Below are 15318 nucleotides of genomic sequence, written 5' to 3' on the forward strand. Positions count from 1 at the left end.
ATTTCTCCACAATCCCTAAACTCCAGCTCCCAGCTGCTGCACCTTCTAGGAGACCTGCATCCCTGTTCAGGGTATGTATGGCTGTACTAAGGACTTTCTGATTCTCATTCCATTTAGGCTGCCACAGATAAACTCTTTTACTCTCAGCCTTAAATGTTTCTGCTATGACTCAGACAATTGCCCCAGTGTGGGGATCAGACCCCTGCTTCAGTTCCCCTACCCTCTGAGGGCAGGTCCAGTCCTACTAACACTCCTGTTTTTCCCCCTAGTTCCTTTGTTCTACCAAGTTTTGCCTGGTTCTATATATTCTTTTCTGCTGGTCAGGTACTCCTCTCTGCTCTCAGCTGGTGTTCTATATGCACTTCTGTGTCTGAAGGTGTATTCCTGATGTATCCTTGGAGAGAGATGTACTCCACGTCCACCTACTCCTCCACCATCTTGTTCTCTTAACCTTTCCTTTGCTTTTTGTGTATCTATTATAGATTTTTCTTTGTGGTTACCATGAGACTTACATAAAACAACTTTTGTTTATAACAGTTTAAGTTAATTACAATTTAAATTTGAATAAGTTCTAAATATCTTCATTTTTATTCCCTTCTGCATGTTTTATGGTTTTGATGGTTTATATTCCATATTTTTATCTCGTGTATCCCTTAACTAATTAGGGCTTCCCAGGTTGTGCTAGAGATAAAAAACCTGCCTGCCAATGCAGGGGAGGTAAAGGGATGTTAGTTTTGTCCCTGGGTTGGGAAGATCCCCTGTGGAGGAGGTCATGGCAATCCACTTCAGTTTTATTGCCTAGAGAATCCCATGGACAGAGGAACCTGGCAGGCTACAGTTCATAACATCTCAAAGAGTCAGACACGACTGAAGCAACTTGGCACAGCACTGCACATCCCTTATAATTATTGTAGCTATACTTATCTTCACTACCTTTGTCTTTAACCTTCATACTAACTTTATAAGTAATTAATATAAAACTTTACAATGTTAGATTATTTTTATTTTTAGTATAAATTTACCTGTACCAGTGAGATCTTATAGGTTTTCTTCTTCTTCTTTTTTTTTACTTTTGACATTTTCATTATAACTGCTCTTTTTGGGTTCTAATTGGTCTTTTAGTAAAGTAATGCTCAAAATTCTCCAAGCCAGGCTTCATCAATATGTGAACCATGAACTTCCTGATGTTCAAGCTGGTTTTAGAAAAGGCAGAGGAACCAGAGATCAAATTGCCAACATCTGCTGGATCATGGAAAAAGCAAGAGAGTTCCAGAAAAACATCTATTTCTGCTTTATTGACTATGCCAAAGCCTTTGACTGTGTGGATCACAATAAACTGGAAAATTCTGAAAGAGATGGGAATACCAGACCACCTGATCTGCCTCTTGAGAAATTTGTGTGCAGGTCAGGAAGCAACAGTTAGAACTGGACATGGAACAGTAGACTGGTTCCAAATAGGAAAAGGAGTTCGTCAAGGCCGTATATTGTCACCCTGCTTACTTAACTTATATGCAGAGTACATCATGAGAAACGCTAGACTGGAAGAAACACAAGCTGGAATCAAGATTGCCAGGAGAAATATCAATAACCTCAGATATGCGGTGACATCACCCTTATGGCAGAAAGTGAAGAGGAACTAAAAATCCTCTTGATGAAGGTGAAAGAGGAGAGTGAAAAAGTTGGCTTAAAGCTCAACATTCAGAAAACGAAGATCATGGCATCAGGTCCCATCACTTCATGGGAAATAGATGGGGAAACAGTGGAAACAATGTCAGAATTTATTTTGGGGGGCTCCAAAATCACTGCAGATGGTGACTGCAGCCATGAAATTAAAAGATGCTTACACCTTGGAAGGAAAGTTATGACCAAGCTAGATAGCATATTCAAAAGCAGAGACATTACTTTGCCAACAAAGGTCCGTCTAGTCAAGGCTATGGTTTTTCCTGTGATCATGTATGGATGTGAGAGTTGGACTGTGAAGAAGGCTGAGCGCCGAAGAATTGATGCTTTTGAACTGTGGTGTTGGAGAAGGCTCTTGAGAGTCCCTTGGACTGCAAGGAGATCCAACCAGTCCATTCTGAAGGAGATCAGCCCTAGGATTTCTTTGGAGGGAATGATGCTGAAGCTGAAGCTCCAGTACTTTGGCCACCTCATGTGAAGAGTTGACTCATTGGAAAAGCCTCTGATGCTGGGAGGGATTAGGGGCAGGAGGAGAAGGGGACGACAGAGGATGAGATGGCTGGATGGCATCACTGACTCGATGGATGTGAGTCTCAGTGAACTCCTGGAGTTGGTGATGGACAGGGAGGCCTTGTGTGCTGCGATTCATGGGGTCACAAAGAGTCGGACACGACTGAGCTACTGAACTGAACTGAAGAACAAGTCAAATGCCAACTTAGTAAAACAGTGCCATTGTAGGTCACCAGAAACTGCCTTAATTGTAGATTCTCCTCTAACATCTTTCACTTATTTCTCACTGTTGGCCCAGGCCTGTTCATACTTTGAGACTAACTCAGATTCCACTAATTAAATAGTGCAGAGAGAGTTCTCATCTCACAGAATATTGTGCTGCATTTTTTTCTTCTCATACTTTGGAATATTGACATAGATACATTTATTTCTCTCTAATTTCTAGTTTTTCAGTTAAATTCATTTATTGTGTGCCCCTGGATTTCTCATCCCACTTTGATTAGTCATACACTATTTTCAGTGACAGAGCCTGATGAAAAGTTGTCATCTATTTAGCTACATTGCATTTACTCTAGATTTTTGTGTTTATTATTCTATAAAGTTCTCTTGAAGATTTAGGTCTCTTAAGTACTAATCATTGTGCTCTCAAGTAATGAATCACTTATCTTACAACTGCAAACCTTAAAAAGTCTTTCCCCTATATTTGTATGAAGAATCAGATTGAGAAAGATTATTGATTTAGGCCACACTGCTAGTAAGGGACTGAATCAGGATCCAAATTCAGGTCTTATTTCTATTAACTACACCTTTTAAAAAGTATTATTTGCAAAGAAGTACCATTCTTTCTTGTTGCTTCTCTTGTCTCTTTCTCCTCCAGATATATTTTTCTAGCACCCTAACCATGGACAAACTCAAACATGGTCTTCTCTGTCAGGTCTGAAGTCAGGCATGAGCAACCAGGGGGTGGCCTGGCTGAAAGGGATGCAAGCTGATCTCTAAACTGCATCCCAGACACACCTAGGAGAGCTCACAGATATGCTACAAAATAACCTCTGAGACTTTTCAACTACTGTATATGTGCCCTAGGCACACAATGGATACAAAATAAGCACAGGGGCTTCTCTAATAACCTTAGGCAGTTAGGAGCCCTGTAACAGTTCCTGAGTATTCTACATCTAATTATAACAGACTAAATTATGGGAGGAGAAGGTGATGGCACCCCACTCCAGTACTCTTGCCTGGAAAATCCCATGGATGGAGGAGCCTGGTGGGCTGCAGTCCATGCGGTCACGAAGAGTTGGACACAACTGAGCGACTTCACTTTCACTTTCCTGCATTGGAGAAGGAAATGGCAACCCACTCCAGTGTTCTTACCTTGAGAATCTCAAGGACAGGGGAGTCTGGTGGGCTGCCGTCTATGGGGTCGCACAGAGTCGGACACAACTGAAGCAATTTACCAGTAGCAGGAGCAGCAAATTATGGGAAGATATAAACAACACAGCCTGCTGTTATATAATTTGCAATTGTCAATCAGCCTTGAGAGTGTGCCCATTGCATTCCCTTTCATTGATTGGTGGTGGGTATAAGCCCTACTTGCAGAGGGCATAACTTAAAGGAGAAGACTGGAAGTAATAAAGGGGGAAGCCAAGAGGCTCAAGAGGAAGGACGAGGAGGACTCCTTTGGGAGTCCTGCTCCCATGTCCTGGGAGTGTGTGTTTAATAAAAGATCTGTCTGCTTGAGCTGACCTAAGCTGTAACTTACCTGTTGTTCTACACCCTTTAGTCCATCACTCCAAATTTTTGTTGGGATGAGTCAAGAACTGAGGAAAAGAAACAAACTGACCTGATATTCCGTTTTATTACTACAATGGATTGTTCTTGGAAAAAATCCCACATCCTAGAATGAGAGTTTCACTATAGATTCATGGATGTTAACCTCATTCAAGCACTTAACAGAAATCACTCTCTCACTCTCTCACTCTGTACAACTCATATTCTATCTTTTCCTTTTTTTTCAAATCCTTCCACTCTTTACAGATGGTTTTAACTCATGTCATTCAGAAAATAGAAGCAAAGAGACACAAATACATTCATCTTTAGTTAAATAAAATATTTAATATATTTGTCTTGAATCCATCTTCTACCTCTGTCTGTGAAGATTCAATAGTTTTACATTTAGTTGAAGGACAATCTCCACAAAAACTGTAGATCAAATTTATATAATTTGTATTCCAATTATTTCACATATATTATCTGTATACCCTTCTCCCTGGTCCATTTACTTCATGGAAAATAGAGGGGGAAAAATGGAAACAGTGACAGACTTTATTTTCTTGGGCTCCTAAATCACTGCAGATGGTGACTGCAACCATGAAATTAAAAGACACTTGCTCCTTGGAGAAAATACTATAACAAACCCAAATAGCAGAGACATTACTTTGCCAATAAAGGTCTATACAGTCAAAACTATGGTTTTTCCAGTAGTCATGTACAGATGGGAGAGACAGACATAAGGAAGGCTGAAAGCCTATTTGTTAACTTGTTATGCATGAACATATAATTTGCGGATGTTATGGTTTGCCCTGTCTCGTGAGAGTAAATTGTATTCATCTCTTTCCAAACATGTTTTCAATGTTTTCACGTTGATTGTTGTTATGATTTATGATCTCATAATAATCACCATCTTAAAGGTTCTAGCTCCATATACAGTTATCGTGGGAATTAGGGCTTTAACAAAGTCTTTAATGGTTCCAAAAATTTTTTAGAATTGTTTGTTCTATTTCTGTGAAAAATGCCACTAAAATGTTGATAGGAACTGCACTGAATCTGTATATTACCTTGGATGTTATGTATTACATTTTAATGGTTTAATTTCTGTATTCCATGATCATGGAATATCTTTCTATTTAGTTATATCTTCTTCATCAATGTCTTCTAGTTTCTTTACACAGACCTTTACTTAGTTGGCTAAATTTATTTGTAGATATTTCATTCTTTTTGATGCAATTTTAAATGTTTATTTTTCTTATATCTTATAGAAATTAGTATAGAAATTCAACAGATTTATTAATATTGATTTTTGTATCCTACACCTTTACTGAATTTGTGTAGTAGTTCTGACAGTTTTCTTGGTGAAGTCTTTAGGGCTTTGTATACATAATATCATATCATCTGCAAACAATGACAATTTTACTTCTTTACTAATCAGGATGCCTTTTATTTATTTTTCATGCCTAATTTATCTGGCTAGGACTTCCAATACCAAGTTAAATAAAGATGGTTAGAATAGGAAGCATTGTTCCTGATCAGTGATGAAAAACTTTCAACTTTTACCCTTGATTATGAATGATGCTAAAGCTGAAACTCCAGTACTTTGGTCACCTCATGCGAGGAGTTGACTCATTGGAAAAGACTCTGATGCTGGGAGGGCTTGGGGGCAGGAGGAGAAGGGGATGACAGAGGATGAGGTGGCTGGATGGCATCACTGACTTGTTGGACGTGAGTCTCAGTGAACTCCAGGAGTTGGTGTTGGTTAGGGAGGCCTGGCGTGCTGCGATTCATGGGGTCGCAAAGAGTCGGACACGACTGAGCGACTGATCTGATCTGATGATATTAGCTGTGGTGGGCTTGTCCTTTATTATGGATTTTATTAAGTTAAGATATGTTCCCCCTATACCCACTGTTAGGCTTCCCTGATAGCTCAGCTGGCAAAGAATCTGCCTACAATGTGGGAGATCTGGGTTCGATCCCTGGGTTGGGAAGATCCCCTGGAGAAGGCAAAGGCTACCAACTCCAGTATTCTGGCCTGGAGAATTCCATGGACAGTCCATGGGGTCACAAAGAGTGGGACATGACTAAGCGAATTTCACTTTCACTTTCATATCCACTGTTGAGAATTTTTCATGACTGGATATTGAGATTTCTCAAATGATTTTTCTATATATATTAAGAAATAATTATAATTTTTATTCTTCATTTGGTTAATGTGGTATATCCTATTGTTTGACGTGTGGATCTGCAAACATCTTTGTATTTCTGGATTTAAATATCATGTATTATTCTTTTAATGTATTTTTGAAAGCTTTCTAATATTTTGTTGTGAGGATGTTTGCATCTAAATTCATCAGATATATTGATATGTAATTTTCTTTTCTTGAAATGTCTGTCCTTGGCTCATGTCAGGGTAATGCTGACCTCATAAATGACTTTGGAAGTATTCCTTTTTCTTCACTTTTTGGGAGAGGAATTTGAGAAAGATTAGTATTAATTCTTCTTTAAATGTTTGGTAGAATTCACTAGTGAAGCCATCTGGTATTAGCATTTTTTTTTTTTTTTTGGTTGGGATTTTTTTTAAATTTAATTTAATTTAATTTTTTACTTTACAATATTGTATTGGTTTTGCCATATATCAAAATGAATCTGCCACAGGTATACATGTGTTCCCCATCCTGAACCCTCCTCCCACCTCCCTCCCCATACCATTCCTCTGGGTCATCCCAGTGCACCAGCCCCAAGCATCCAGTACCGTGCATTGAACCTGGACTGGCAACTCGTTTCATATATGATACTATACATGTTTCAATGTCATTCTCCCAAATCATCCCACCCTCTCCCTGTCCCACAGAGTCCAAAAGACTGTTCTATACCTCAGTGTCTCTTTTGTTGTCTCATATACAGGGTTATTGTTACCATCTTTCTAAATTCCATATATATGCGTTAGTATACTGTATTGGTGTTTTTCTTTCTGGCTTACTTCACTCTTTGGTTGTGCTGGTATCTTCATTGCTGCATGTGGGTTTTTCTTGCTGCACACCAGCGTTCTCTAGTTGTGGTGAATTGGGGCTACTCTTTGTGGTAGTGCACTGGCTTCTCATTGCAGTGACTTTTCTTTCTGTGGAGCATGCGCTCTAGAGCAGTCGAGTTTCAGGAGTTGCGTTACATGGGCTCAGTAGTTGTGACTTGCAGACTACAGAGTATGTACTCAGTAGTTGTGGCTAAAGGGCTTAGTTTTTCTAAGACATGTGGGATCTTCCCAGAGCAGACATCAAACCTGTGTCCTCTACATTGGCAAGGAGATTCTTAACCAGTGGACCACCAGAGTAGCCCTGTTGTGATTTTTTTGATGACTAATTTAATAACACTATTAGTAATTTGTTTGTTCTGATTGTCCAGTTCTTCATGATATTCTTGAATTAATCAATTTCTTCTAGATGGTCCAATCTGTTGATGTATAATTGTTCATAGTAGTGTCTTATGATTCTTTGCATTTCTGTGATGTCAATATTTACCTCCTTTTTAATTTATGATTTTGTATTCTCAGCTTTATTATTCATTGTGAGTTTAGCTAAAAATTTTTCAATTTTATTTTTTCAAAAGCTAGTTCTTAGTTTTATTGGTCTTTCTAAATTTTTTTAGTCACAATTTTATTAATTTCTTCTATAATATTTATTTTTTTCCTTCTACTAATTCTGGGCTTTGTTTGCTTTTCTTTTTCAGTTACTTGTTACTCGCAAGGAATCAGATATGACTGAGTGACTAACATTTTTGCTTTTCTATTTTTGTTACTTGAGATGTAGAGTTAGGTTGTTTATTTGAGACTTTTCTTTTTTCTTTATGTAGGCATTTATTGCTATGAACTTTCATGTTAGGACTGCTTTTGCTATATCCCATAAGTTTTGACAGTTGTATTTATTTTCACTTGTTGCAGAGTATTTTTTAACTTGACTTTTGAATTGTTCTTTAGCCTGTTTGTTGTTCAGTAGCATGTTGCTTAAAAGCCACATATTTGTGAATTTTCCTGTTTTCTTTTTAAAAATAATTTGTCGTGTCAGAGAAGACTCTTGATAGTTCCGTGGACAGCAAGGAGATTGAACCAATAAACCTTAACGGAAATCAGCCCTAAATATTCATTGGAAGTTCTGATGCTGAAGCTGAAGCTCCAATACTTTGGCCACCTGATGAGAAGGACTCATTGGAAAAAACCCTGATGCTGGGAAAGGTTGAGGGCAGGATGAGAAGTAGGCAAGAGAGGATGAAATGGTTGAATGGCGTCAACTCAATGGACATGAGTTTGAGCAAGTTCTGGCAGTTGGTGATGGACAGGGAAGCCTGGCATGCTACAGTCCATAGGTTCACAGGGAGTCAGACACAACAGAGCAACAATAATAACAACCAATGATTGAAAAGGATGTTTAACATATTCAATATGACCAAACTTAAGACCTGTTTAATGACTTATCCTGGAGAATGTTTTATGTGCTCTTTAGTAGAATGTGAATTCTGCTGCATTTGGTTAGAATATTCAGTATATGTCTGCTAAGTAAATTTAATCTAATGTTTTATTTAAGGCTGATGTTCCCCTATTGATTATCTGGATGATCTATCCATTGATGAAAATAGGGTATTAAATATTTCTACTATTATTATGTTGCTACATATTTTTTTTAGGTCTGTTAATATTTGTTTTATGTATTTAGATGCTCCTAAATGGGTACATATGGTCAACACCAAAATCAGATTGATTATGTTCTTTGCAGCCAAAGATGGAGAAGCTCTATACGGTCAACAAAAACAAGACCCGGAGCTGACTGTGGCTCAGATCATGAATTTCTTATTACCAAATTCAGACTTAAATTGAAGAAAGTAGGGAAAACCACAAGACCATTCAGGTATGACCTAAATCAAATCACTTATAATTATACAGTGGAAGTGAGAAATAGATTTAAGGGCCTAGATCTGATAGATAGAGTGCCTGATGAACTATGAAATGAGGTTCATGACATTGTACAGGAGACAGGGATCAAGACCATGCCCATGGAAAAGAAATGCAAAAAAGCAAAATGGCTGTCTGGGGAGGCCTTACAAATAGCTGTGAAAATAAGAGAAGCAAAAAGCAAAGGAGAAAAGGAAAGATATAAGCATCTGAATGCAGAGTTCCAAAGAATAGCAAGAAGAGATAAGAAAGCCTTCCTCAGCGATCAATGCGAAGAAATAGAGAAAACAACAGAATGGGAAAGATGAGAGATCTCTTCAAGAAAATTAGAGATACCAAGGGGACATTTCATGCAAAGATGGGCTCGATAAAGGACAGAAATAGTATGGACCTAAAAGAAGCAGAAGATATTAAGAAGAGGTGGCAAGAATACATAGAACTGTACAAAAAAGATCTTTATGACCCAGATAATCATGATGGTGTGATCACTCATCTAGAGCCAGACATCCTGGAATGTGAAGTCAAGTGAGCCTTAGAAAGCATCACTACGAACAAAGCTAGTGGAGGTGATGGTATTATAGTAGAGCTATTTCAAATCCTGAAAGATGATGCTGTGAAAGTGCTGCACTCAATATGCCAAAACATTTGTAAAACTCAGCAGTGGCCACAGGACTGGAAAAGGTCAGTTTTCATTCCAATCCCAAAGAAAGGCAATGCCAAAGAATGCTCAAACTACTGCACAATTGCACTCATCTCACATGCTAGTAAAGTAATGCTCAAAATTCTCCAAGCCAGGCTTCAGCAATACGTGAGCCGTGAACTTCCTGATGTTCAAGCTGGTTTTAGAAAAGGCAGAGGAACCAGAGATCCAATTGCCAACATCCGCTGGATCATGGAAAAAGCAAGAGAGTTCCAGAAAAGCATCTATTTCTGCTTTATTGACTATGCCGAAGCCTTTGACTGTGTGGATCACAATAAACTGTGGAAAATTCTGAGAGAGATGGGAATCTTGCCTTGAGAGATCTGACTTGCCTCTTGAGAAATCTGTATGCAGGTCAGGAAACAACAGTTAGAACTGGAAATGGAACAACAGACTGGTTCCAAATAGGAAAAGGAGTTCGTCAAGGCTGTATATTGTCACCCTGCTTATTTATCTTCTATGCAGAGTACATCATGAGAAACGCTGGGCTGGCAGAAACACAAGCTGGAATCAAGATTGCCGGGAGAAATATCAATAACCTCAGATATGCAGATGACACCACCCTTATGGCAGAAAGTGAAGAGGAACTAAAAAGCCTCTTGATGAAAGTGAAAGTGGAGGGTGAAAAAGTTTGCTTAAAGCTCAACATTCAGAAAACGAAGATCATGGCATCTGGTCCCATCACTTCATGGGAAATAGATGGGGAAACAGTGGAAACAGTGTCAGACTTTATTTTTCTGGGCTCCAAAATCACTACAGATGGTGACTGCAGCCATGAAATTAAAAGACACTTACTCCTTGCAAGGAAAGTTATGACCAACCTAGGAAGCATATTCAAAAGCAGAGACATTACTTTGCCAACAGAGGTCCTTCTAATCAAGGCTATGCTTTTTCCAGTGGTCATGTATGGATGAGAGTTGGACTGTGAAGAAGGCTGAGCGCCGAAGAACTGATGCTTTTGAACTGTGGTGTTGGAGAAGACTCTTGAGAGTCCCTTGGACTGTAAGGAGATCCAACCAGTCCATTCTGAAGATCAGCCCTGGGTGTTCTTTGGAAGGAATGATGCTAAAGCTGAAACTCCATTACTTTGGCCACCTCATGCGAAGAGTTGACTCATTGGGAAAGACTCTGATGCTGGGAGGGATTGGGGGTAGTAGGAGAAGGGGACAACAGAGGATGAGATGGTTGGATGGCATTACTGACTCGATAGACGTGAGTCTGAGTGAACTCTGGGAGTTGGTGATGGACAGGGAGGCCTGGCGTGCTTCGATTCATGGGGTTGCAAGGAGTCGGACACAACTGAGCGACTAAACTGAACTGAACTGAAACATTTACAAATGATATATATTGCTTTGATGGATTGACCCCTTAATCATGATGTAATATCCTCATTTGTCTCTTATTAGAGTTTTTGTTTTAAAATCTATTTTTGTCTGATAGAGGTACAGCAAACCCACATTCTTTCAGTTTCATTTGTATAAAATATGACTTTTCATATCTTCACTTTCAGTCTGTATGTCTTTATGTCTGAAATGAGTTTCTTGTAGGCAGTGCATAGTTGGGTCATGTTTCCTTGTTTTTAATAATTCATCTTGTCACTGTATGTTTTTGGCTGGTAAAGTTATTCCATTTACATTAAAGTAGTTATTGGTTGTTGTGTATTTATTGCCATTTTGTAATTTGTTTTCTGTTTTATGGCTCTTTTTTCCTTCTTCCTTTTTTGTTCTCCTTTGTGATTTGATGTTCTTCCCTAGTAGTATGCTTAGATTCCTTTTTAAAAAAAATCTACAAAAGTTTTTTATTATCCATTACTATGAGGCTTACATAGAACAACTTATATTCAAAACAGTCTTTTAAATTTGATAACTTCAGTTTGAATGCATTGTAAGTTCTTTATTTTTATTTCAATCCTGATTTTGTGGTTTTGATTGTACACATTAAATGTTTTTATCTTCTGAATCCCTTAACTGTTATTTTTGTACCTACTTTTACTAATTTTTAAAATATTAGCTTTATAAGTGATTATCACCACTGTTACATTAGATTTTTTCTGAATATTACATATTCACATTTAACAGTAAAATTTTTTCATATGTTTTTCTATTACAAATTAGCATCCTTTCATTTCAACTTTAAAAGTCCCTTTAACATTTCTTTTTTTAAAAATTTAAATAAATTAATTTATTTTAATTGGAGGTTAATTACTTTACAATATTGTATTGGTTTTGCCATACATCAACATGAAACCACCACAGGTATACACGTGTTCCCCCTGCTGAACACCCCTCCCACCTCCCTCCCTGTACCATCCCTCTGGGTCATTTCAGTGCACCAGCCCCAAGCAACCAGTATCATGCATTGAACTTGGACTGGCAATTCGTTTCATACATGATATTATACATGTTTCAATGCCATTCTCCCAAATCATCCCACCCTCTCCCTCTCCCACAGAGCCCAAAAGACTGTTTTATACACATCTGTGTCTCTTTTGCTGTCTTGCATACTGGGTTATCATTATCATCTTTCTAAATTCCATATATATGTGTTAGTATACTGTATTGGTTAGTATACTTCCTGATGTTCAAGCTGGTTTTAGAAAAGGCAGAGGAACCAGAGATCAAATTGCCAACATCTGCTGGATCATGGAAAAAGCAAGAGAGTTCCAGAAAAGCATCTATTTCTGCTTTTTTGACTATGCCAAAGCCTTTGACTGTGTGGATCACAATAAACTGGACAATTCTGAAAAAGATGGGAATAGCAGACCACCTGACCTGCCTCTTGAGAAACCTATATGCAGGTCAGGAAGAAATAGTTAGAACTGGACATGGAACAACAGACTGGTTCCAAATAGGAAAAGAAGTTCGTCAAGGCTGTATATTGTCACCCTGTTTATTTAACTTATATGCAGAATACATCATGAGAAACGCTGGGCTGGAAGAAACACAAGCTGGAATCAAGATTGCCGGGAGAAATATCAATAACCTCAGATGTGCAGATGACAACCACCCTTATGGCAGAAAGTGAAGAGGAACTAAAAAGCCTCTTGATGAAAGTGAAAGTGGAGAGTGAAAAAGTTGGCTTAAAGCTCAACATTCAGAAAATGAAGATCATGGCATCTGGTCCCATCACTTCATGGGAAATAGATGGGGAAACAGTGGAAACAGTGTCAGACTTTATTTTTTGGGGCTCCAAAATCACTGCAGATGGTGACTGCAGCCATGAAATTAAAAGACACTCCTTGGAAGGAAAGTTATGACCAACCTAGATAGCATATTCAAAAGCAGAGACATTACTTTGCCAACAAAGGTCCGTCTAGTCAAGGCTATGGTTTTTCCTGTGGTCATGTATGGATGTGAGAGTTGGACTGTGAAGAAGGCTGAGTGCCGAAGAATTGATGCTTTTGAACTGTGGTGTTGGAGAAGACTCTTGAGAGTCCCTTGGACTGTAAGGAGATCCAACCAGTCCATTCTGAAGGAGATCAGCCCTAGGATTTCTTTGGAAGGAATGATGCTAAAGCTGAAACTCCAGTACTTTGGCCACCTCATGTGAAGAGTTGACTCATTGGAAAAGACTCTGATGCTGGGAGGGATTGGGGGAAAGAGGAGAAGGGGACAACAGAGGATGAGATGGCTGGATGGCATCACTGACTCGATGGTCGTGAGTCTGAGTGAACTGCGGGAGTTGGTGATGGACAGGGAGGCTTCGAGTGCTGCGATTCATGGGGTCACAAAGAGTCGGACACGACTGAGCAACTGATCTGATCTGATACTGTATTGGTTTTTTCTTTCTGGCTTACTTCACTCTGTATAATAGGCTCCGGTTTCATCCACCTCATTAGAACTGATTCAAATGTGTTCTTTTAAATGGCTGAGTAATACTCCATTGTGTATATGTACCACTGCTTTATTACCCATTCATCTGATGATGGACATCTAGGTTGCTTCCATGTCCTGGCTATTATAAACAGTGCTGCAATGAACACTGGGGTACACGTGTCTCTTTCAATTCTTGTTTCCTCGGTATGTGTGCCCAGTAGCCATACTCATCAAGACAGTATGGTACTGGCACAAAGACAGAAATATAGATCAATGGAACAAAATAGAAAGCACAGAGATAAATCCACGCACCTATGGACACCTCATCTTTGACAAAGAGGCAAGAATATACAATGGAGAAAAGACAATCTCTTTAACAAGTGGTGCTGGGAAAACTGGTCAACCACTTGTAAAAGAATGAAACTAGAACACTTTCTAACATATACACAAAAATAAACTCAAAATGGATTAAAGATCTCAACGTAAGACCAGAAACTATAAAACTCTTACAGGAGAACATAGGCAAAACACTCTCCGACATACATCACAGCAGGATCCTCTATGACCCACCTCCCAGAATACTGGAAATAAAAGCAAAAATAAACAGATGGGACCTAATTAAACTTAAAGCCTTCTGAACAACAAAGGAAGTGTTAAGGAAGGTAAAAAGACAGCCTTCAAAATGGGAGAAAATAATAGCAAATGAAGCAACTGACAAACAACTAATCTCAAAAATATACAAGCAACTCCTGCAGCTCAATTCCAGAAAAATAAACGAACCAATTAAAATATGGGCCAAAGAACTAAATAGACATTTCTCCAAAGAAGACATACAGATGGCTAACAAACACATGAAAAGATGCTCAACATCACTCATTACCAGAGAAATGCAAATCAAAACCACAATGAGGTACCATTTCACGCCAGTTAGAATGGCTGCGATCCAAAGTCTACAAACAATAATTGCTGGAGAGGGTGTGGAAAAAAGGGAATCCTCTCACACTGTTGGTGGGAATGCAAACTAGTACAGCCACTATGGAGAACAGTGTGGAGATTCCTTAAAAAACTGGAAATAACATTTCTTTTAATGGTAGTCTAGTAGTAATGAATCCTTGCGATTTTGCTTACCTGGAAAATCTTTATCCTTATTTCAATTCTAAGTAATATCTTTTCTGGGTAAAATATTCTTGGTTGTAATTTTCTTTCAGAACTTTGAATATAAATGACACTCCCTTATGGCTGCAAAATAACTGCTAAATAATCTACTGATAGTCATATGGGGTTTTTTGTGTGTGTGTAATATATTTTTTTCTCTTGCTGCTTTAAATATTCCTATCTTGTCTTTAACTTTATAAAACTTTAGTAAAAAATGTGTCTTAATGTGAATTTCTTTGTGTTCCTGTTGTTTGGGTGTCCATGAGAACCTGGAACAGGATCTTAGTTTTCACAGCCTGATTAGAGAAGCTTTTAGCCATTACATAAAAATGCAATTATTTTGCTACTTTCTCTCCCTCTTCTTCTAGGACTTCTATAATGCAAACTTTGGTCTGCTTACTGTTGTCCCATACGTTTTTTAAAGGATCTTCCCTTTTAATTTACTTATTTTGCTATTGTTTGGGGTTTTCAATGCCCTGTCTTTGATTTCACAGAACTTTTCTCTATTTAATCTTCTGTTGAATATGTCTAGTGTACTTTTCAGTTCATTTTTTGTATTGTTGAGCTATGTGTTTTCCTTTTTGTAAATTTCTTATGTTTCTTTTACTTTGCTGATGGTTGTATCTTCTTCCAAGGTTGTCAGTCATTTTTATGACCATTAATTTTGACTATCAGGTAAATCACTTATTTTTATTTCATAGAGGAATTTTTCTAAGATTTTATCCTTGTTTGGGGGAAATACACTC

This window comes from Bos grunniens, chromosome 12, assembly GCF_055505025.1.
Source record: "Bos grunniens cultivar Pamir isolate PY7600 chromosome 12, Bosgru_T2T1.0, whole genome shotgun sequence".
In the NCBI taxonomy this organism is placed as follows: domain Eukaryota; kingdom Metazoa; phylum Chordata; class Mammalia; order Artiodactyla; family Bovidae; genus Bos; species Bos grunniens.